The sequence below is a fragment of the Eretmochelys imbricata genome, chromosome 4 (assembly GCF_965152235.1).
Source record: "Eretmochelys imbricata isolate rEreImb1 chromosome 4, rEreImb1.hap1, whole genome shotgun sequence".
NCBI classification, from domain to species: Eukaryota; Metazoa; Chordata; order Testudines; family Cheloniidae; genus Eretmochelys; species Eretmochelys imbricata.
The window spans coordinates 101,389,050-101,409,848 of NC_135575.1; the positions used below are offsets into that span (position 1 = coordinate 101,389,050).

The window sequence follows — 20,799 nt, forward strand, 5'->3', positions numbered from 1 at the left end:
CAGAGGGCTGTTTACAAGCATAAAGAAGCCCAAATGGGATCACACACATGATAACTAAGCTAGCATCTAACTGAAAAGGCAAATTCCCTGGACTCGATTTATTTTTATTTAATTTAGGGATGATCAGTGCAATCTTCTTAGCTATGTGAGTAAACAATATTGGCTTTTTAGGACTTATCTACACTTAATCATAGAATCATAGACTTTAAGGTCAGAAGGGACCATTATGATAGTCTAGTCTGAAACTTCTGCACAACACAGGCCACAGAATCTCACCCACCCACTCCTGTAACAAATCTCTAACCTATGTCTGAGCTACTGAAGTCCTCAATTTGTAGTTTAAAGACTTCAAGGTGCAGAGAATCGTCCAGCAAGTGACCTGGGCCCCATGCTGCAGAGGAAGACGAAAAACCCCCAGGGCCTCTGCCAGTCCGCCCTGGAGGAAAATTCCTTTCTGACCCCAAATATAGCGATCAGCTAAAGCCTGAGCATGTGGGCAAGACTCACCAGCCAGCCACCCAGGAAAGAATTCTCTGTAGTAACTCAGATACTACCCCATCTAACATACCATCACAGGCCACTGGGCACATCTATTGCTAATAGTTGAAGATCAATTAATTGCCAAAATTAGGCTATCCCATCTTATCATCCCTTAAAACACTTAATACACTACAGTGGGACTGCTGCACCATGCAATGGCCCTGCCATAGCGCTCAGTGTAGACACTACCTACACCAAACAGGAGGGATTTTCCATTCGCCATAAATAATCCACCTCCCAGAGAGGCAGCAGCTAGGTTGACAGAAGAATTTTTCCATCAACCTAGCACTGGCTACAGGGGGACTTAGGTCGGCTTAACAACGCCACTCAGGGTTCTGGATTTTTCACACCCCTGACTGACATTAAACTGACCTATTTTTTTAGTGTAGACCAGACCTTGATGTCCAATAGAAGTAAAGAACAAAAATGTAGCATTTAGGAATACTGCATTGCCCACTAAATAATGTCAACATGAATAAGAGTTGCAGATATTGGGAGGATACTATTTGAGAAAAATATTGCAAGAGGACTAAACTTGAAAAAGTAGTTTCTCAGGGAAACAATATTAAAAGGCATAATTGCAAATTATCCCGATGCTAAGGAAATATAGGAAGAATAGTAAGAGGGCATTACGGCTCTGTAGTGAGGTGGAGTGGCCTCCCTCCAGACTTGAGAGCAAGAAACCACTACCCTCCCCCGGTGGGCAGAGCCAGATCCGCTCCACCTACTCGCCAGAAATACCAGAGCAGGACAGGAAGTATAAAGAGAAGGCCCTGCAGCTCAGTTGAGTGGGAACCACAGAAGGAGACAGACCTCTCCAGCCTGCTACCAACCGCTGCAAATGAGCCCACACTGCATAGCGCCCTGCCTCCGGAAGAGACCGACCCCGGAGAAGAGTTGCCAGGACTGCCGTCAGCAGTATACCCTGAGGAGACAGAGGACCCTTGGACCACAGAGCCCCCTCTCCAAACTGTGGTAAGAAGTAGCCTGAGGAAACCAGACTTTAGTCCAGTTTTGTTGCAAGAACAGGGGTCAGTGTGTTGCAACTAGAATCCCTGCTGACCCGGCAGAACACTCCGCCATTGTTAGGGCCGTGGGCTGGGAACTAGTGGAATTGGGTGGAGCCAGGTCCCCTTACCTTCCTCGCCATCAACCCCACCCCTGGCCATTGCACCCCTAGGCCAGAAGGCCTGTGCTTGGCTTGTGGCTCCCACCTCTCCCCAGTCAGGAGATGATGAGCCTAGTGTGTGTGCTGGCTGCCTCAGCCGGGAGGCTTAGACTAAAGCCAGCTCCCTGCTCTGCCCTGCCCAAAGGTAGGGTGACCAGGTGTCTGGTTTTTGACCAGAACACACAGTCGAAAAGGGACCCTTACAACGCCGGTCAGCACCGCCGACCGGGCCGTTAAAAGTCCAGTCGGTGGTGCTGCAGGGCTAAGGCAGGCTAGTCCCTACCTATCTTGGCACCATGCTCCACCCCAGAAGCAGCCAGCAGTTCCAGCTCCTAGGCAAAGGAGCCACGGGGCTCTGTGCGCTGCCCCCGCCCCAAGCACTGGCTCCTCACAGCCAATGGGAGCTGGGGGGCAGTGCCTGCGGGGGGCGGGGGCAGTGCGCGGAGCCTCCTCTCCCCCTGCCTAGGAGTCAGACCTGCTGGCCACTTCCAGGGAGCAGCATGATGCCAGGACAGGCAGGCAGCCTGCCTTAGCCCCACTGCGCTGCTGACTGGGAGCTGCCAAAGGTAAGCTCATGTCCCAAACCCAGAGACCCCTCTGGCACCCCAAACCCCTCATCTGCATCCCCAGCCCAGAGCCCGCACGCCCATCCCAAGCCCTCACCCCCCCAAACCCCAGTCCCAGCCAAAGAGCCCCCTCCCACTTTCTCAATCCCTCCCCTGCAGCCTGGAGCCCCCTCCTTCACCCCAAGCCCCTCATCCCAGGCCCCACCCCAGAGCTTGCACCCCCAGATGGAGACCTCCCTCACCCCAACTCCCTGCCCAGCCCAGAGCACCCTCCTGCACCCTGAACCCCTCATTTCTGGCCCCATCCCTGAGCCCGCACCCCCAGTTAGAGCCCTCACCCACTCCCACACACCAACTCCCTGTCCCAGCCCAGTGAAAGTGACTGAGGGTGGGGGAGAGTGAGCCACTGAGGGAGGGGGAATGTAGTAAGAAGGGGCGGGGCCTCAGGGAAGGGGTGGGGCAGCAGGTGGGGCCTTGGGGAAGGGGCGGGGCCAGAGTGCTTGGTTTTGTGCGATTAGAAAGTTGGCAACTCTACCCAAAGGGCGAGAACCCTAGACTGTGTGTGTGTGTGTGTGTGTGTGTGTGTGTGTGTGTGTTCTGGCTGCCTTAGCCAGGAGGCTTAGACTAAAGCCTTCGCCCTGCTCTGCCCTGCCAAAAGGGCCAGAGTCCTAGACTGTGTGTATGCTCACTGATTTAGGCTAAAGCATGCTCCCTGTTCTATCCCGCCTAAACGGGCAGAGCCACAGACTGTTAATTACTGCCAGCCCCAGCCAGGAGGCTCAGGGCTAACAGACTGCTCACTGCTTGGCCCCACCCAAGAGGGCTAGAGCATCAAACTGTTACTGCTTGTTTGCCTCTGCTAGTGGCTATAGAACCCAGACAGCTAAGTCAAATATGAGGAGGATTACTGAAAGTCTTGTTCATCAGAAAGTTCTACCAACCCCAGGGGATTGGACACATTACCCACCAGGTCACTCAGTATTTCAGATATTACCCAAATATATGCTTTCAGCCAATTCTTATTAACTAAACTAAGATTTATTTAAAAAGAAAAAAGAGAAAGTACTGTGGTTAAAAGATCATTATACATAGAGATATGAATAAAGTCTTAGGTCAGCTTCATACAAGCAATAGTGAGCTACTGAGTAGCAAAAGTTCTTTCCAGAATCAGTTCATCAGGCTATAGTCCAAATATGCAGTCCATACATAGACTTTGTTCTAATTCTTCCATGAGAATCATAGAATCATAGAATATCAGGGTTGGAAGGGACCCCAGAAGGTCATCTAGTCCAACCCCCTGCTCGAAGCAGGACCAATTCCCAGTTAAATCATCCCAGACAGGGCTTTGTCAAGCCTGACCTTAAAAACCTCTAAGGAAGGAGATTCTACCACCTCCCTAGGTAACGCATTCCAGTGTTTCACCACCCTCATAGTGAAAAAGTTTTTCCTAATATCCAATCTAATATCCTAATCCTAATATCCAATCTAAACCTCCCCCACTGCAACTTGAGACCATTACTCCTCGTTCTGTCATCTGCTACCATTGAGAACAGTCTAGAGCCATCCTCTTTGGAACCCCCTTTCAGGTAGTTGAAAGCAGCTATCAAATCCCCCCTCATTCTTCTCTTCTGCAGACTAATCAGCAGGGTAATCCAAACTGGAGCTGGAGACCTCAGTTTTGAGACTCAAGCTTCTCCTAACCAAGCTTAAGCAGATCTAAGATACAGGACTGCGACCCTAGCATTCTTTTATAGATCTGTGGAAGTCTATTGATAGCCTCTTGATAGCAGGTATTCCTTGGGTGAAGAATAGTGGCTTTGAAGTAAAACCTATTTTCTATGTATACACAGGTACTTAGCTGCATTCATCTGCATAAGATAATATCCTTTAATCAGTTCCTAGACAGTTTACTAAACTTCAAAGAGAAATACAGTCAATGATGTTATTAAACCCAAGTTTCATCTAAATGTTAATATTCCCTTTTGATCTCTGAATCAACAGAATATAGTAACAGACAGGAACCGTCTGGTTACATTAACCACCTCTAACAAGATATGGGTAAACACAGACAAATACAATCACTATTTTCTTCTAATTCTCTAACAGTACAAGTCTACATTTCAAAGCTCTAGTCTATCTAACATGGCTTTGTTAGTTATTTATAAGGAATGGCCCTAATTTGTCTTTAAAAGGTAGAATTTGGGTCATTGGGTCAAGTTGCTTACCCCTTTCTGGCTCAGTGTCACACCATCATTGGAGGTTTTAAAAACAGATTGGAAAACACTTGTCAGGGATGATCTAGGTTCACTTGGTCCTGTCTCAGCGCAGGGGGCTGGACCTGATGACCTCTCAAGGTCCCTTCCAGCCCTACATTTCTCTGATTCTAAGAATTCTTGTGAAGCGTGACTGCAGATGCCAATGAATTCTTCAATGGACACAAAACATATGCAAAGTAAGCTTGGTCAAATCTAGACCTTTCTGGATGGTCATCTGCATTTCTAGCCTTTTACCATCTCGAAAAAGAAATGCAGATAAGCTGCATTTGCCGCATAAAAGACACTGCAGTTGATTCATCACCTTGTGATAAATCAGCTATTCGCTGAGTAAATGACTCAATGAACACAGAATTTCCTCTTCAACTTGTATCTTATCAGATTCCTTATCCTGAGGAATGTATCAGAAACTCAGAGTGTTCAACCTTTTCATCAACTTCATACACCATTAAATAGATATGCAAAAAAAAATTCAAAATCTTCAATGACACAATGAGTTACATTATTTAGCCATGGCTAGATTCATCCAAAGTTAATCTGCAAGCTTCAGTCGGCCTCTTTTTATTAGGCGGTCCACTGTAGCCTTTGGCACTAGATTCTAAAATATTTAAAAGCTTGTTTCTTAACACCTCTCTTTCCTTGTTTCAATCTTGCCTTATTATTGAGGGATCAAACATATCCATATGTTTGTAAAGCTCTCTCTTTGAAGAGTAGTTCTTTACATTGCCGGTATTGGTGTCTACACTGCAGCTGGGAGTGAGCTTCCCAGCCTAGGTAGACAGACTCTCGCTAAAAAGAGCAGTGTGAACATTGTGGCTCAGGCTGTAGCTCAGGTGAGTTCAGAGCCCAAGCTGCAGCCTGAGCCCCAACATATTTTTAGCACGCTAGCACAGGTCTGTCTTCCTGGGCTGAGAGGCTCACTCCCAACTGCTGTGCAGCTCACTCCCAGCTGCTGTGCAGCCATACCTTATGGGGTGTGTGTGAGACACAAGAAACAAAAGAGGTAAAGGAGAAGGAGGATGAACAAGGAAAGAGTTGGTTCTATGACCATTCCAGCTGACAAAGAGAGGGACTGACAATTATAATCTGAAATATTCAGATGTATCAATACACATGTGCCTCAATAGTTTTACTGCTTTGAATGATTCTGTGGCTCAGAAGGCATACCACTCAAATTTCAATGTTGAAATTGTTTGAGTGTAATATGCTCCACCACCACCCGCCGCCCCCAAAAAGTCAAAATTATGTTTTCCTAGAATTATATAAGTAGTAATAAAGACAGTGGAACAATTTACATTTACTGTATAAAATGTGCACTGCTATTGATAACATGACAGAAGTTAAAACAAACACAGAGAAGGACCTGTTTCTGTAGTAATATCACAACATGAATGAGTTTTAGACAATATTGGAAAACTGATTTTCCCCTCAATATTTCTTTATCAAAGAACCAACATTGAAAATGGTTCCATTGTTCAAGCAAGTAGCAGTTGATCAATTTCCATTTTTAATACAAATAAGAAATCTTAATTTAATTGGAGATAACCCCTCAGTTTTTATTGCAACAATTCACTTTACAGTGACTTCAAACAAGACTAGATTCCTGCTTATATTAATGTTTTCAGTATTCTTTTACCACCTTGCTTTGTGCAGATGTCAAAGCTATGCTTTTTGAAAGTTACTTTAGCTTTGATCCAAAACAAAAAAGAAGAGACTCGTAAGCTAAAACCTGTCAGTATTACTTCAGTAATGAGATTCAACTGAGCTGTTAGTTCCTCTTCAACATAACCATTCCTCTCAGTGCAACAATTGCATTTACTGATTCAATATTAAAATATTTTGTTCTGTTTTTCCCACCCCTGATTAAACAGCTTCTCATTTAATGCTTGTTTACAAATTAAAATAGCTTTTTCTGTATTTTAAAAAGAATAAAAACACTTTATAGCAGTACAGGTATTTTTATATGAACCATGTTTTGAAGGAGAGAGCAAAGGAGATAAAGCCATACAAGACTATGTTCCAAATAACATTAAGGCTCTGAAATCCATAAAAGTAAATTCAGTTCAAACTGTTCAAGTGTTCCTCACTTACTGAGGGGATCTGACAATGTGTGGCACAACAAAAAAGGAAGGGATGGAATTTCAGTCTAACTTTGAAACTACTATTCTTTTGTGAGCTAGTCAACTCCATAACATTTGTAACATTCTGTACCTTGGGGGAGCACCCTATAACCCCCATATTCCCCATTTTTCATATATATATATATAAAAAATTGTGATCTTACATATAAAGCATGCCTTGTAAGGCATCAGGGGAAAGGTTATGATCTGTTGAAAGTCATTTCTCTATCCATAGATGTATACCATTAATGCATATGCAATTATGAGAACTGTGTTTTATGGTTGTCACTAAAACATGCTGTAAGTTGGGGAATCAGCCAGATATTAGCTCCCCAGAGGCAACAGCAAGGTATGTAACCAACACCCACGCAGGGTGTCAATCAACCCATCAACCATCACTGTCCAGCAAGGAAGCTACAATGCCGTGACTCACCTGCATGAGGCCACACCAGGGGAATTTGCTCAACCTTGCCTGGAGACTCAGCAATGCCCACCCAGACATGCTTGGACTTGTGTTTTCCAAGCACATGGACTGAAGGTATAAAACAGACACCGTGGCCACGTGCTGGGTTGTTCTCCTTCGCCCACCTACACTGCAAGCAACAAGGACACTCTGAAGACTCCAACTGAGCGGACTGACCCAGATTTCAAGGGTGAAATCTGTGTACTATGAACTGCAATATCCCCAGAGGGCGGGGGGTGAGAAAAATTGCTTAATCTAGATGTTTCCCAGTCTAATAGGGTTGAGAGTTTAGATTGCGTGCTTATATTTTCTTTTCTTTTGGTAACTAACTCTGACTTTTTGCCTATCACTTAATATCACTTAAAATCCACGTTTTATAGTCAATACATTTGTTTTACTGTTTATCTTTACCTGTGAGTTTGTATGAAGTGTGTAGCAAATGTGCTCATGTTTGCAAAGGCTGGTGTATATCCACTTTCCACTGATGAGGTGGTGAACCAATTAATAAATTTGCACTGCTCATCTTGAGCAGTGCAAGACAGTGTATTCCTGGGGTACAGTGCTGGGAGCTGGGGGGGATTGGGCTGGTGCCTTTCTCTATGTGATTCATGAGTGGCTCTGGATTCATGCAATCTAGCTGGGTGTGGGGCTCCACATGCGGTTGTGCTGAGTGATAAGAGCACCTGGAGGGGGTTGCTGCTGGTCACTAGCAAGGCTGGAGAGAGTTAAAGGGGCACAGTGGTCCCACAGTCCCAGGCTGCATCCCGGGGGAATCCTTCACAACATTATTTGAGCACAGTTTGCTGTTATAATAAAAAGATGTATAATAATTACCTGTACTGTTTCTCTAGATGTTCATAGAGCCCTGTAGTTCCATTTGTTCTCCTCCTTCAAAATGTTCCAGGTAGATGAGAGAACCTAAAGGAGGAAAAACGCACATTAAAATAATTAATAAAAAAGTGAATGGTTGAAAAAACTGGACATCGGACTGTACCCACAACTAGCATGTAAAACTAACAGGTACCGTGGGCAAGTCTCAAAATACTCAAAATAGAATAAATTTAGTTCAATGAGAAATGTACTTAGTTTTCATCCCATGACAGCTGGTGTTGGAAAAGTGTTTTAAAAGAGTCAAGGTCAGAATTTTAGCTTTCTCTTAAAAGAGAGAGAGAGAGAAAAGGTCGTCAGAACCACCAGTGTTCTCCCCTGTTGTCTTTTAGAATCCACTGGCTCATATGCCCATGCTGATGCTGTTCAAAGAAGCATCAACCGAAGCCTTCAGCAATTGCTATCACTGGTCTCCTATGGTACAAGTTCTTTGGCTACCTTAGAAAGTGATACATGGCTTTAAGCAGGGCTCTGCTAAAATAATGTATTAAGTCACGTACTTGGGTACTTGCCTTGAAATGGCCTATGACAGCATTTCTCAAATGCAGCCACTGTGGCCGCATGTGGCCACCAAGGGCTTTTCTTGAGGCCACAGCCTCCTGACCTGTGATTGGGTGGGAGGGGGCAAAGCAGTGGCCCCTCCCTCTCCCTGGTGCTCCTGGATGCACGGCCTTAGTGTTGGTTGCTGGGGCCACCAGCAGGGACTGGGCCCTGCCCACTTCTGGAGACACCTGGGGCACAATGCTTGAGCAGCAGGCAGCCAGTGAGTTCCCCACGTTCCTAGGTGTGGTGAGGCTCATGCCACTGGGCTCCAGCTGCATGGCAGCAGGCCCCATCCTCTGGACATGGGGCTTCAGGCTCCAGCCTCCCCCAGCCACCCACCCACCCCCATTGCCCCTGGCCTAACTGCCTCCCCCGATCTCCCATCCAGGGCTTAATTTGTCCCCAGGCTTGCAGGGCTGCTTAAATCTGCTGTGAAAAGTAGTACTTGTGTGTTTCTTAATATCACTTTTCACCACAGACATACTAGCTAGCAATAAATAAATTACAATGATTTGGATGTGTGTATGTGCATATTTATTTGTTTTTCCTAAAGCTAATTAAGGATTTTCGGGGAAAGCGTGAGAGTGGCCACCAGCAAAAGTTGGTGACCACACTCTGAGGCCACCAAATAATTTGTCCTGAGAATCCCTGGCCTAGGAGCATGATGCTTCAGTTCTGGGCTAACTAACTGTCAGACACACTGGAGGATTCAAAATTGTTTTAGGTGGTTCTGCAGGACCCAAGAACACTAAGCAACAATTGTGAACCTGATCTTTGCCCTTTCCCTAACCACGCACGAGTAAAGACCATCAAAAGACCACAGTCTAGGTATACCTTTAAATCACTGGGGAGAAAACAACATATGTAGTAACAAATTGCATTGATGGTATACAGAGCAGGAGGAGGAAATTACAATGAGGGGAGTAACAGGGCCTGAATCCAATTTGGGTCAACATCCATAGCACGGTTACTCCTCAAGAGATAAGACACACCTGAAAGGGGACCAGAGAAAGCTCAGAATCACCTTGATATAGATGTACTAAAGGTACAGTGAAGACCTTTTTGAGTCTCAGTGCACATACACATTAAACACATTTGATTGTGTTTAAATATGATTAAATAGCCCACTAGGGTTTAAAACCATGACAAACTGACATAGGGCTGAATATGGCTTTCCTTATCTATGCTGACCTCAAAGTCATGGTCACTGGAATAAAAGACATTCCCCTCTTGTGGGACCCAGAGCTCAGGCTCCAGTCCGAGCCCAAACATCTACACAGAAATTTGATAGCCCCATATCCTGAGGTCTGCAAGCCCGTCATCTGACCTAGGCTAGCTGCAGGCATTTAATTGCTGTGTAGACATACCCTAAGGAATTTACAGAAAAATGGATAAATAAATGAGGTGCTCCCATGTTGACAAACATTGGTTCAAGATAAAACAGTCAGAAGCCCTGATGGTTCCCCAGAATTTCCTTATCAGATTAAAGTAAGTAAGGAACTGAACTCTGAATACAATAGAACAGTCTAGCACCCTCTTCAGGTTCTCCAGTGACTCATATCTTTGAAATCAAAGAGTTCTTGCCTAGTTGTGTGCTTGAAGCAAAAGATCCAAGAGTGGAAAATAAGAGACTACTTTATTTGGAGAAGCTATTTTTCTTACTCTTCTGAGGCCTGCTATGAAGACAATTCAGTAGGATACACAGTACCTGTAATCACAGAATCATAGAAATGTAGGACTGGAAGGGGCCTCAATAGGTCATCTACTCAGTCCCCTGCACTCAACGCAGAACTAAGACCATTCCTCAGAGGCGTTTGTCTAATCTGTTCTTAAAAATCTGCAGTGACAGAGATTCTACAACTTCCCTAGGCAATTTATTCCAGTGCTTAATCACCCTGACAGTTAGGAATTTTTTCCTACTGTCCAACCTAAACCTCCCTTGCTGCAGTTTAAGTCCATTGCTTCCTGTCCTATACTCAGAAGTTAAGAACAATTTTTTATCCTCCTCCTTGCAACAAACTTTTAGGTACCTGAAAACTATTATGTTCCCCTCTTAATCATCTCTTCTCCAGACTAAACAAACCCATTTTTTTCAATCTTTCCTCATGCTTCATGTTTTCTAGATCTTGAATCATTTTTGTTGCTCTCCTCTGGACTTTCTCTAATTTGTTCACATCTTTGCCGAAATATAGCGCCCAGAACTGGTACCTACCTTTTAAATGAGCTGCATGTGTGAGGAAAAGTACATTAATAATTAAGTTTTAATCTCATTTGAACTCATTTTCAAACTCATACACAAAATACACACATTTTTGCACATGCCTGACTTGTGTGCATACATTGCCCGATTCAACACCACAAATTAGGATTTACCTGCACAGAATTTTAGGTGTTTATATAGCCCTCATCACCATAGCAGCTGAGTGCTTCACAATGATTAACAGATTTTATCTTCAACAGCGTAGTGAGGTAGGTATGTATTATCCTAATTTTACAGATGGAAATCTGAAGCACGGGGTAGCTTGAGTGACGTGCCCAAAGTCATACAGGAAATCTGTGACTGAGCCAGGACCTGAATTCAGGTCTACTGAGTCCAAGTTTGGTGTTTTCACCACAAGACTATCCTTCCTCCCAAAAGTGAAAAAGAGTCAGACATGCCCAAAAGAGTGTATGCACAGGGTTTGATATGGGCTGCCTAGTTTAATAATAAAATATTATTATCAAATTGCTATATATCTAATGTTAAATTATGGTGGGATTTTTTAAAATGCTCAGTGTTGATTTAACTCTGCTACCATTGGAGTCAATAGTAAAGCTCCTATTGAAGTCAAAGGAAGCAGAGTTAGACCACTGACGAGCACTTTTAAAGAGATTACCCTTAAACTATTATCTGTATACAATATGAACACTTTCCGAAACCAGTTAAGAAATAAGTAACTGAATGATAGAGCTATAATTCCATGAAGGAGCTCTGAGTTACATCAAACCATGAGAGCGAAGCTCAAATCTGGCTATGGAATTATAGCTCCATAATTAAAAGTGGGCTTGTTTTCCATTCTACAATATATTACACACACCCCAGGATGACAGATCTGTGCACTGTAGACAAGGACTGTCCGCTGTCCTTTCCCTTGCTGTTGCCACTCCTGTCCTCTCAAAGGTCTGTTTTGGGGTTTGTTTTTTCAGGATAGCATTCCCTCCCACTCCAGTACCTTATCCTTCATAGTGTGGCTCTTGCCTCCCACTCCAATGAAAGCTTCATGGAGTGACTCTCATTGTGATTGCCTTTTCCCTGCCAGCTCTGACAACGATTTGGGGGGCAGGGAAAGGCAATTACCAGCAATTAGTTTAAATTTAGTTCACAGATGTAACATCAGATCTGTGAAATTGAAGATTTTGGAAGACAGGCTGCAGGATGCTTAATACTGCAGTCCACGTATTACAGGACAGTTCTGCACACCTAACAATCCCACAATTTTATCCATGAATAAAAGTTCTGGTTCTCCTCTCCTTGCAGCTTCTGTATTCCAAGAACAACTCACTGGTTCATTTAGTCTGGTATCTTACCTCTGGCAATGATGTGCTTGACTGAAAGAACGGTGATTATTTAAAAATCCTATTTGAAAATTTTGTGCTTATTATAGTTATTGAGTAACACCCAAGATTAATATAAGTGAAAGTAGCTAGCAAAATAAATCTATTTTTTACAGTTTATTTTCTTTGTGCATTTGACAGCACTTTGCATGTATTCACCTCTAGTTTCCCATTGTACAATGACTTATGGACTAGTTTTGCCAATGTTCAATTGAGTAAAGTTACTCACGTGTTTGAGTAGTTCCATTGTCTTTACTTGACATTATCTGTAACTTTTGAACCTAGGCAGTGCAATTCTTATTCATATGTGTCTAACTCTGAAAAAATGTGTCTATTACCCTTCAGCGTCAATATTAAAAAAGAAAATTGATGTGACCCTAGTAAAACTATAGACTTTCAGTTTGTACGTTGTTTTTTAAACCTCATGCGGGAATGCAGAACTAAATGATGATAAACTATCCAGTAAATTGCAAGAGAAGAAAAAAATTATTTAATTCTTAACAAATGCATTTTAAAGCCCCCCAGAGATGAATTATTTTCTTCATATGCCAAAGGGAGAACAAGTGTTCATGGAAACATCATGAGTCTGCAGTTTCTGCAGATGTTCTACTGTGACGGCTTTTTAGCTTGATAATCTGTATCTTTAATATATTAATGTTCATAAAATGAAAAATTTAACTAAACTTTATCCTTTGAGATCGATGAAGCACATATGATTCTAATTTGTTCTGGTCCCCAAACTGTACCCATCACCATGGTATCCAATGGTCTAATAATATATCTTCTAGTCAAACTTGCAAGTCTTTGCATATAATTTTCTGAATTAAATCAAAAGGGGCAAAATTAAATTATATATGCTAGTAAATGTCACATTTCATTGACTATTCATTGAAGCCCTGGGCTCTAGCTTACCTGAAAGTGTTCTCTGTGTGACAAAGAAGCTTAATTTGAGTTGATTCTATGAATTTTCTAATGAAGCAGGCCATAAGATTTTAACTTGTTACAAAAATATAACTCTTCAACATAACAAAACAACCTATTTTAGTTTTCTTTAAGCAAGCTTAGGAATCAAACTGCAACAACATACATATGTAAGCAAGACTACATTCCCATCTTATGTACAAGAAAGTTAATTGTAGCAATGTGTAAATTATATGTCAAAGAAAAAAAGATTAAAATATATTTGATTATGATATGCTGACAACTGGAAATACTGCTCCCCAAAAATGCTGCTCCCCAAAAAACATAGGCTTTCCCTAAGTTTAAAAGTAAACGCACAAGGTCAATCATAAGATTAACCAGAGGTTCAGTAAGTAGTTAAGATCCTGCTGTAATCCACGCATCATTATCCACTTCCATAAAACACCAAGCAGAATTTTAAAAACCAACCTAAACTGTAATTATCAGTATTTAGATGTGGGCCCAGATCCTCAAAGGTATTTAGGTGCCTACCTACCTCTTTAGAAAACCAAGTCCACCTCTTGAGGCACCAATGACATTTTGAAAATCATCACTCAGCAGCTGCCTATCCTGCTAGGCACCTAAGTTTTCGCAGGGTAGCATTTGCAAAGCTACCAATGCTTTGATGCTACCCCACAGCTAACAAGCAGCTTTAAGCCCTATCTCAAGCTGAAGCCCCAGAGCAGAATTCTCAAGCTAGCTAGGGGGAACACCAGTCTCGCTAGTGGGGGCCCAATCCTGCAGGCATGCTCTGAGCACACTTAAGACCTGACACACCTCACAGCAGGAGGGCCAGATACAGAGCAACAATAGATGAAAGGGGAGCAGCACAGCACCTGTATAAAAGACAGGTGGGGACACAGGGAAAGAGGGTGAGAGTGAGAGATGTGTTGACTGTGAGCAGGAAAGAGCAAGAGAGAAAAAAAACAGTTTCATCTGATAGGACATGGCCTATCAAGGCATCTAAGACAGGTCAGCCATTTAACTATAAGAGAAAGTTTGTGGATGAGGATTCCAAGAGGACAGAGGTACCTTCTTGGGGCCATCAGCTAGGTGCACTAGGTCAGCTATTTAGGCATCTAAGCCCCTCTCCTTAGTGTTTCACTCCCAACTAGCTTAGGGGTCTCTCCAATGAGCTGCTGGCTTTGGAGGATCCCTTTCTTAGGCAGCCAATTCTCCCCATGCATTGTACAGGGAGCCTGGGCACCTAATTTAGGCTGAGGATTCCACTAAGTAGCAGGCCACCAAGGATATGTCTACACTGCGAAAACATAGAAACAAAATAAATCAGAGCAGAAAATCTCAGAGCCTGGGTCTACAGACTCGGGCTTATATTACTTTTGCTACGGAGCTAAAAACAGCCATGCAGACATTTTGACTCGGGCTGGGAGTGGGCTCCGAAGAGCACGAGGTGGAATGTCTACACGACTAATTTTAGCGCCATCGTATGACCTCAAGGTGGACTGACAGAAGGTTTATATAGTTTAAAGACTGCCTCCCATTCACTGTTAGCATAGTCAGGTCTCAAAGGTCAGCATTTTGTTTGATATACCACATGGAACAGATGGGATTTAGAGAAAAAGAGAAGCATTTCTTGCAGCAACTACAAGGAGGTAGAAGAGTCTGTTGTTCCCCTGTCCAAATTGCCTATAGTGAGGAAGAGATGTAGCATATACCCACACAAGGAACTCTGTGAAAAGCAGAGAAACTGATCCAAAGGATTGTAGGATGTGGTGTTAGAAGAAAAGCACAGTAATTTTGGGTGACAGGAGGTAAGAGAAGGAAAACCACTCATCTATATTAATTATGAATCTTCAAAGTTACTTTGAAATTAACAGCTTCTTTGCAATGGATGGTAATGTGCCTTGCTATTTTAAAATAGAATATTCTTAGGGTATATTCCAATCTCGCCTGTCAGTGTTTGTGAGACAATGATAGTTAAGTGGATGTCTATTCTCAGACCAATAATCACACAAATGACAGCCCAGATCTTACGTTACTCCATGTTACTACGTGCTACTCCATGCCAATAGATCACTTCATCTGTGCAGAGACCCAGTGAAGTCTACGGGAGTACACAAAGCAGAATCACTTCCAGGATTAGGGCCTATATGTGCACGACAAAGAAACCAAATCCTATTCAAGAGCTGAAATGCAGAACTGCGGTTATATATATTATTTATGGGACAGTTTCTGAACTAGAATAATGGAATTACTAAAATGTGTTTTACAAGATATTACACAGAATGATAAATTAACTGACTTTTCTAAAGATGTAGACACTGCAGTTCCCTAGAACAAACAAGTGTCCGTAGTTTTACAGCCAATCACACATATATACATATATATATTTGGAATTATGTCCAAACTGAAACAATGTTATTGTTCCTATTTGTCACTTCAGATGGTGTTCTAAAATCTATTTTAAAATTTGTGCTCCTAAATACTAGGTTAAAGGTTTTTTGGCAATCCACAATTGAAGAAACAGTTCTTAAAAATAATTTTCTGGTATAAATGTGTCATCAACTTGAAGCATAGTTTTCATTTAGAACCCAATTCTGTTCCCACTGAGTCAGTAGCAGAACTCCCACTCCAATATCATCATGCCACAGGATCTGATCCTGCAAACATTCACTCCCTTATATGATAGGATAGCAGATAATCAATAACGGAACTACAATTTAACTACTTAAATGCCTAAAGTTAAGCAACTGTAAGTGTTTGCAAGATTGGAGCTACACTTTCTCTTTCAAACTACATTTATCTAGCAATGATAAGAATTTTCTATGAATATGTTCCCCTGACCTGTGCTACTGTTATGTCTCATCCTCACCCTAGTTCAAACACTCTGCCCAATGAACAAAAATTAAGAATTGTAATCCACATATTTTCTAGCAGTGTTACTATAAAAAAGCAGGCTCAATACAGTTTCTCTTTAAAGTTTCTCTTTAAAAGAGTGTGGTGGTACCGAACATCATGTCAATAAAAATGGCTCATGTCTCTTGCTGTCATTATTTTATTTTATTTTTTACTTACTTTTTGTAAAGACATCATAATTTGTTCAATGTGTGCCCCATTAAATCCCTTTCAATTACACATTTCAAGATTCATCCTTGGGGACTTTAAACCACCACCACCACCACCACCATTCTGCCAACATTACAAATATTGAACAACAAGAACAGAGATACTGAAACAGAAATCAACTTCAATGAACTTCAAGAAAATACTCTGGCAACACAGGCTAAAGACAAAGAGAATATAATTCTCATACAAATGCTAGTAATAATCCAATTTTGTGGTGGAACATGTGGGAAGTCCACAAAACAGTACAATAAAGATTTTAAACATATCAGAAGCCCAAATACTGACAGTTTTGGTTGCTTTTGTACAAAAACTTATTTTGAGGCACAAATTTCTGTAGACACTGGAAAAAAAACAATAGAATTCCCCCAGAGTAGGAAAGGAAAAGGCGAATAATGGAACCATAATGGCAACTTTTGTTGACTTTAAATTCTGAGAATACCAGAAGTCATCAGAGGTGAGATTGAACATTATAGTATGAAGGCCTATTTTTCCTGATCTTATTTCTCATACCCAAAATAAGAACACTCATGGAAAGAATCTTCAAGAAAAGGAACTGAAGGTATTGTTTCCAGCAAGATTAAGCAATTACCCACCATAACAGAGCTTTTGTTTTCTTGAACAATTAAATCCTGATCCTTGCAAACTCTTAGAACATGTCTACACAGGAAAGTTATTATACAATTATATAGTAAGATGAAATTTAAACTGATATAGTGATACCACTATAATTCCTATGTGGCCACTCTTATTCTGGAATAAGGATGATTTTTTTGTTGTTTAATTTATGTCATTTTGGAAGAGGTTTTAACTAAACCAAAAAAAGCCACTCTTATCCCATAATAAGCATGTCCACAGGGGGAGTTATATCAGTATAACCTGTTAAAACTTTCACATGTAGACAAGCCCTTAAATACCAAGTAGACCGACTTCAATGGGATTAGTGACACAAGCTTATTTTTATGAGTGTTTGGCAGGATCTGGGCCTACATCTAAAGCAAGCAGAAAATTTAAATTCAGAGCAGATCTTGAATGAGGACATATACTAACTTTTATTTTTAAAAGTAATAATTAAAGAATGGTATCTCTTTCCATTTTTTGGAAACTCAGTTGTTGCCTTATTCTGTTCTACATATATTTCAAGAGATTCCAATTTTACCCTTAATGCAGTTTGTTAGGATATTGCTGGGGGTGTATTTAAAAAAAAGAACTAGAAAAAAGGGATAATATTTGAAAAACTATTATGTTCTCTTTTCAGAGTAACAGCCATGTTAGTCTGTATCCACAAAAAGAACAGGAGTACTTGTGGCACCTAAGAGACTAAAAGAAAAGGAGTACTTGTGGCACCTTAGAGACTAACCAATTTATTTGAGCATGAGCTTTCATGTATCTGATGAAGTGAGCTGTAGCTCACGAAAGCTCATGCTCAAATAAATTGGTTAGTCTCTAAGGTGCCACAAGTACTCCTTTTCTTTTTGCGAATACAGACTAACACGGCTGTTACTCTGAAACCTAAGAGACTAACAAATTTATTAGAGCATAAGCTTTTGTGGGCTACAGCCCACTTCATCAGATGCATAGCATGGAACATATAGTAAGAAGATGTGTATATATATATTATATATATATATATATATATATATATATACACACACACACACACATACATACATACACACACACACACACATACATACATACACACACGCATACTGAGAAGGTGGAAGTTGCCATACAAACTGTAAGAGGCTAATTAATTAAGATGAGCGATTATCAGGAGGAGAAAAAAAACTTTTATAGTGATAATCAAGATGGCACATTTAGACAGTTGACAAGAAGGTGTGAGGCTACCTAACATGGGGAAATAGATTCAATATGTGTAATGACCCAGCCACTCCCAGTCTCTATTCAAACCCAGGTTAATGGTATCTAGTTTGCATATTAATTCATATTAATCCATATGTTCTCTGTATTTTTATTAAGTATTTTATTTAAATATTAAATAACCTACCCGGATTAGTACGGACACAGGCAATCATTCCTTAATCTGATTTTTTGTCCCCTGGATCACATGTGCAATGCTCGACAGTGGTATGTGACAAAAACCCCTACCTCAAACCACTGTTTTCTTTAATCTTTCAGCATGGGCTTCAACTCCCATCAATCATCATTCACTATTAATGACTTCAGTGGTGTGCGCTAGATTAGGCTCCCCAGACCAGATTTCTGTCTCGACTACTAGTGAGGCAGCAGGCTGGTACTGCCTGTCAGGAGTGAGACACGCCGCTGTTCTCGTCGGACTCCCCCACCAGCTGCCCACACACATAAAGTTGGGTCACCTTTTGCACTTGTCTCAACCCCACGCGACACTGACGCAAGTTTAGTTCAGCTCAGTTCTCTCTCCGCCCCCAGGAGCTCCCTGGGACAGGGGCCGCCGGCTCCCCTGTACAGCGCCTAAGTCCAGCAGAGCGGCAGGATCGCTGCCCCCCCTCAAAGCGCCCCCTCCCTGCAGCCTCTGCCCCCCGGCTGCCGAGCCACACCACCCATCAACCCGTCTCCCCTTCTCACCTCTCAGGGCTGGGGGGGGGGGTCGGGGGTGTCACTGGGAGGGCCCGGCCCCTTCCCTCCCTGTCTCGTAGTGCCCGCTATGCCAGGGGAAAGGAGAATGAAGTCACCGGGCAGCCCCCTCCCGGGCCGCCTCTGCTGCAGGACTTCCCGGCTCCGAGCCCCAAACTATTCCCCCAGGGATCCGGTTCTCCACCCCCCGCCCACCCCTCAGGGCGGCTTCACCCAAGCGGATGAAGGGGACCACAACGAGGGGAGGGGCCCTCAGCCACGCCCTCCGACCAACCGCCGACTCCGCCTCCTCACTGGAGGGAGGGGAAGACCAGCTCCTCCGACCGCCGCCCGCGCGCCGGCTGACAGTTCACTTCCGCACGCCTGAGGGGGAAGGAATTAGAGTCGCCAGCCGCTGGGGTGGAGATATGCAAATTTAGGGGCGGTGTCGCCCCCACACAAGGGAGCGGGCGGGGTTGACTCACGTCGCCTCAGGAGAGAGCGCTGCGTTAGGCCTTTTTCCCGCCGGGGTTAGGGAGGGATTCCGTGGGATCGGTTTCAGAGTAGCAGCCCTGTTAGTCTGTATTTGCAAAAAGAACAGGAGGACTTGTGGCACCTTAGCAACTAACAAATGTATTTGAGCATAAGCTGTCCTGAGGTACATCTCACTTCATCGGATGCAGGGCACCACGGACAGAGCCATGCTCTCCTCCCCAGAGCTGAGGATTCGCTCGGGCTGGCAGATGGGATGTGGGGGCGCTGCCGCTCTTTCAGGGTATTTATTTGTTCAGGTCTGTGATAAACTACCGGAAGGCCATGTCTGCACTGCGAGTAGAGGGTGTGATTCCCAGCCTGGCAGGCATGCTCAGCTAGCGACATGAGAGCTAGCACTAGTAAAAATTGTAGCATAACTGCAGTAGCACAGGCAGTAGCAGCAGGGCATGACTTAGCTGTGCTGAGTAGGTATCCACGGGGTTCGAGCATGTTTGTAACACTCATTGAGATAGTGCAAGTATGTGACTCGTCATACTCCTAGCTCACAGTGTAGGGGTAGCCTACAAGAGGGTCCCACCAATTCTCCAGCTGCACTTGGCAAGCAATCTTTATGAATACAAAAAGAAAAGGAGTACTTGTGGCACCTTAGAGACTAACCAATTTATTTGAGCATAAGCTTTCGTGAGCTACAGCATCCGATGAAGTGAGCTGTAGCTCACGAAAGCTTATGCTCAAATAAATTGGTTAGTCTCTAAGGTGCCACAAGTACTCCTTTTCTTTTTGCGAATACAGACTAACACGGCTGCTACTCTGAAACCTGTCTTTATGAATATAAACATGAATGTATAAAGAGACCCATCATTTACCCCAAATTAAATCAAATAAGCCAGTGATAATATAAGTAGAACAAAAATCAACCTCCCTGCACAATCCTCACTAGAGTCACACACCATCATGCCCAATATCTATCTCCTCACAGGCAAAGGAGAAAAGCTTGGCTTTGCAGCATACACTGAAGGATACAAAGCACCTGCTGCTGAGTCATGCAAAACCTTATCAATGTCCTCAGGCCCACGAATGCAGAATAACTTCCCAAATGAATGGACTCTGTGACAGTCAGATGTGCTATCTATTGATATAAGAATATATGAGTTCACCTTTAAAGTTTTGCCTCACAGCACAAGTTTTATGTTGTTGGAGTGTGGATTCTTTTTAGGTATGTGTTGGATATAGATGTGAAAGCCTTTATGGAGTGTTACTGGTAGCATTGGGGCACTAGGAAGGTGGCAAGGAAGGCTAGAGATTTTCCCCTTCTTGTTTGCATGCTTTTAAGGTTTTGTGTGGTGGGATAAGTCCTGATATAAGCTTAGCTGTAACTAAATGTAGTTTTTGTTATTAATAATTTACTTTAAGTATGTGACTTCAAATCACAAGCTTAAATGCTTAATTGGATTGGGACCAGAATTCTCATTGCTTTTCAAGATCAAGTCCTTAATGAACTACAAAATGGGTTGGTCACCATTACACCTGGACAAATATTAGACTTTTT

The 20,799-nt window shown here is 42.8% G+C and overlaps 1 protein-coding gene across 1 annotated transcript in view; it reads right to left on the minus strand.

Moving 5' to 3' along the window:
• Positions 1–18,984, minus strand: part of KLHL5 (kelch like family member 5) — a 92,147-nt gene extending 73,163 nt beyond the window's left edge. The window contains exons 1-2 of the mRNA XM_077815745.1: positions 18,768–18,984; positions 7,965–8,048 (exon numbers count right to left, since the gene is read on the minus strand). The gene's annotated coding sequence lies outside the window, so the exon portion shown is untranslated. The remainder of the gene's footprint in view (positions 1–7,964; positions 8,049–18,767) is intronic.
• Between the last annotated feature and the right edge of the window lie 1,815 nt (positions 18,985–20,799).